Genomic DNA, 4,599 nt, shown 5'->3' with positions numbered 1-4,599 from the left:
GCCCCCGGAGTGCGGCAGGCCGTGTGCTGAGTCCCCCGGAGTGTAACAGGCCGTGTGCTGAGTCCCTGGAGTGTAACAGGCCGTGTGCTGTGTCCCCCGGAGTGTGGCAGGCCGTGTGCTGTGTCCCCCAGAGTGCGGCAGGCCGTGTGCTGCGTGCCTCCGTGGACTTCACCAGACAAGAGTGGTAGGCAGGGTAAGGGGCGCTGCAGCTCGGCCCTGTCGGCTCACACGGGGCGTTGTAATGGCGGGACCCCACGACCAAATAGGAATCAGGAAAATCATGAACTCAGGAAGGCCACGTGCTCAGGGCCTGCAGGAGTCTGACCACGTCACCCATCCCCGCGAGATGTGCCCAGGGTCTGTGGCACAGGTTGCTGCCGCGGGGCCTGGGAAATGGGACCGAGACCTCTGACCGGCACGTCCTGTCCCACCAAGCCCAGGCCATTCACAGAGGCATCTGTCCAGCCAAAGGGGACGTCCGGTCCATTCCTGCCACTCACGAAAGCAGGGCTGGTGCCCTCAGCCCCCCGCGTCCTCCCAGAGCCCCTCAGGTGGGAAGTCAGGGTCCCCGCGCCGCACCCGGGTCTGGAGGGCCCCTGCCTGCTTTCCCGCGGGGCTGCCTGGCTGTTCTCACCGGGCAGAAGGCCAAGGAGCTCCTGCCTCTGCTCTAAGCCCTCACGAGCTTGTCACCTCCCCATGCCCCACCTCCTGAGGCCAGGACCACGGGGTTGGAGGCTCCAACATGGCGGGGAGGTGTCCGGACCTGGACTGAGGTGGGCGCAGGACCCGGGGGATGTGGATTTCAGCTCAGGGTGGTCAGCATTCAGACCCCGACAGGAGGGGTGCCAGGGCCCAGGGGGCACGTGACAGGAGGCCGCAGCCAGGAGCCCAGGGTCAGCGCTGGGCTAACAGTCCCCTGCCCCACCCCGTGCATGCCCGGACGGCGGGAGGGCAAGGAGCTGAGGGTGCGGGCACAGCGGGCGGGCGGGCTGCAGTCCTCTCGGTCCTGTCGGCTCTGCTCCCGGCGGGCACTTGCAACAGGAGTCCGTTTTTCCGGAGACTTCTTCTTGAACTGCCGTCTTACATGTGATCCTAACAGCTTCCAAGTAATACGCGTGAGCCGCGCTACCAAGGAGTCCCAGAACCCTGACCTGAAATGTGTTGAAAAAGGAAAACGTCAGTAAGAGAATTCCACAGCACACAGACAAGGACGAGCCAGCTCCAGCCTTCCCAGGGTGCGCCCGAGCCCCGTCCCACCCGGGCATCCCACCCCGACGGCTGAGCAGCACTGAGCCGAGCCGCACTGCTCAGAGGCTGGACCTCCCTCCCCGGGACCTGCACCCCGGGGTCACACAACAGGTCACACAACGCTCTCTCTCCGGGAGCGAACCGAGCACTCGGAATGATTTCCCAGGATCTTCGAGAAGCCACGACACCGTCGGCTGTGTCCTAGCCCCTTCCTCCCCATCCGCTGGACCGCATTCTCCAGGCCCGAAAGCTCCACCAGGCACAGCAGGTTAATTAGTAAGCACTCCCTCTCCAAGTCGGTCCCGAGCAGAGAGGGCTGGAGTCCGGCGTGCTCACGGTCTCCGCCATCTACCCCACAGCCACCTGCCTTTGATCAGATGTCATGCCAGATACAGCCCCTCAGTCACCGCTGTTCAACCCTGCGGGCTGTCTGACACAGGAGCACCACGCCAGGGTGGCCCGAGTGAGCGTACCTCAGCGGAGCCGAAGGGGACGACGTCCCTGCCAGATACAGCCCCTCAGTCACCGCTGTTCAACCCTGCGGGCTGTCTGACACAGGAGCACCACGCCAGCGCGTACCTCAGCAGAGCCGATGGGGGCGACGTCCCGACCCCCACCCAGGCCAGACATCACAGCAACACTGCAGTCGGGAGCCATTCGTTTCTAAAGTGGCCACTTGAACTTGTGTGCACGTGGGTGTGTGCACTTGAGCCAGGCTACCCAGGGTGCAGGATCTTAAAATAAATGAGGATCAAAGGAATAAAGCAAAATCGGGCTTAAAAACGACATCTTAGTGAGAGTCAAGAGCCCTGAGCTTTAAAAATGTGCGTATTTCAGATTGTTTGCTTTAAAGCCTCTGCGAGGCCCTTGCATTTCGCCAGATTTGGGGAAAAACCAACAGCTAATCGTTTGCAATCACAGTGAACTCCGAATGTCCGAAGCACTTCACAGCACAGAGAATTCAGCCACCAGCCTCAGTCGGCCAGCACTGTGCGGAGCTGTTTGGGGCTGACTGACGCGCACACCTGCCGCCGGTCGGGAAGGAGGACCACGGAGCCAATCCGTCCCCTCTTCTTGTCTCCCAGGCCGTGGAAACCTGACGTTCTCAGAACTGCATTTCCACTACCGAGTCATTTGGGAGAAAGTGTATTTCTCACTCTGTAAAAAATCTGGAAGTCTTCCTGACACCGAGGCCTGCATTGACATCTGAATGTTGACAGACATCAGGGATTCCTGGCCAACATCGAACCATTAAGAAACGGAGTTAGAGAAACATACGCCATTATCAACTTTCGAGATTGTTCCCAGGCTGACGAGGGGTGCGATGGTCACTCTGTCCTCGGTGCCCAAAGCCAGCCTCGGACACGCGCACTGACCCGCTGGCCGATCGGTCCCTGTCTGCTTCCAGATCATTCCAAGGTGCCACACAGATGTTCATCAAGATGACAGCCAGCCGTCCGACAGGTATTTCAAACACTCAGCCCGATGCCCCCACCTACAGGCACCGGAACTAAGAGCCTGGCACGACGAGGGCCCAGGCCCACCAGCGACAAGGAGAGCAGTCCTGCAGGGAGCAGGAAGCCCCCACCGCTGCCCCTGGCAGAATTGCCGGTGCCGTGGAGAAGCGTAGCCATTGCTTTATACGCCCTACCCCGGCACAGCGGCAGATGTACCGTTCGAGCCTTCTTCGCAATCCCGCGATCACGCAGTCCATCACTCCCCATCACTCCAGCGAATGGTTTAGGGGAGGAAATGGCTCGTCCGCACAGCAGCCCTGACGCTTTTATGGCCATCTATAATGAAGCCATTCTTGGGCTTTAATGGAGACCCTGATTCCGAGCAGTGTGAGTAATTGTCAAAAGGTGATTAATGAAATATTCACCACTCCCCTAGAAAATCGATCAACATATTACATTACACTGCTCCAAAAGTTATTTTATTTCTTCATTCTACTTCAAATTCTATGCATTTAAACAAGCTTTAAACTGGAGCCATATAATTTACTGCATATTAATTATGCGTATATGCTAACCTAAAGTCAGAGCATGCGTCCTACGCCTTTCCTGACTCCGTGCTCACGGCCACCTGCCGCTGGAGAAGTCCCCTCGGGAAGGAGCCGCACTCCGGCTCCCCAGCACGACGGCCCGTTCAGGCACCGGCTGGAAGCTCTGTGTCCGGGTTGTTTTGTCCAACGTGTCTCCAAGGTGAAGGCTCTCACTATAGCGACATGCACATTTTGGCTTCTAAAATGTCACCCCAGGAGACACTTGAGCGAACTCTCTGACCTGTCCCCTCACGCGATTGGGGGCCAACAACAGGGATGTGGACGAAGGCAGGGCGGGAAGTGGCTACACTGAAGACTCCACCGAGACAGACCTGCAGCCTGGCCAGGCCCTCAGCCTCCGCAGCCTGAGTAGACAAGGCCAGCTCCTCGGAGGAAATGCGGCCCGGTGGAACAAGAGTGGACCGAGGACCGCGAGGCCAAGGGCCGAACTCCCTATTTCAAAGTCAGACTTCATTTCGGGGACCCCCCTGTGTCCCGGTCATTGAATCAGATCTTACTAACGAGAGATGGAGGTGGCAGAGGGGATTATGGAAGAACCTATGAAAAGAAACGGAAGGAAAATGACGAAGACGGCAAAGTAACCGATCTTACAGCCCACGGCTGCTCTCCACCAGGGAGCGGATGAAGCGGCTGGAGGCTGCGGAGTGGCACCCACACGCTGGCTCGGTGGCAGGTCTGCCCTGCAGGGCCCGGCCACGTGCACCTGGGCCCTGCTGGAGCGCTCGGCAGAGGGAGCATGGACCTGGACTTCCGCTGCCCGGGGAGCACCCAGGACTAAGGTCACTGTGGGTTTCTGCTCCCCTCTGCGGGATCTACCCACAGACAACCAGAAGTCCTCGGAGGCGACTGGGAGGGCGGATTGCTGATTTCGCTGAAGGGGTCAATCACCCACTGTTTTTCCTCCAGGCTGTTAAAATGTCCTCACGTGAACGTAGCAGACAAACAAATGATGAGCGAAAAATAATATTTCAGCGCGCGCGAACTTGCAGCTTGTACACTCGGTCACATGAGCCCTGCCAGTCAGGGTGATTTCGGCAGCAGCTACAGGACTGACGCCCACAAAGGGCCTGAGTTTAATCATCCAATCCCAGGCTGTATTGATTTTGGGACTCCTTGCAATGGCTATATAAATAAGCCATTTCTTTGCAACTGTATCTGCAGTCGGTCATGAACCCAAAACCTTCACAACCTGGTCCAACTTGAATTATGCCCTGCAGAAATAAATTAATAAAACTAACACAGCCGGGCTTCTCCACCAACTTATTTTCACGTTTCAAGAGCTTAAA

The sequence above is a fragment of the Tupaia chinensis genome, unplaced genomic scaffold (assembly GCF_000334495.1).
Source record: "Tupaia chinensis unplaced genomic scaffold, TupChi_1.0 Scaffold146386_1, whole genome shotgun sequence".
NCBI lineage: Eukaryota > Metazoa > Chordata > Mammalia > Scandentia > Tupaiidae > Tupaia > Tupaia belangeri.
This window is presented reverse-complemented; position numbering follows the sequence as displayed.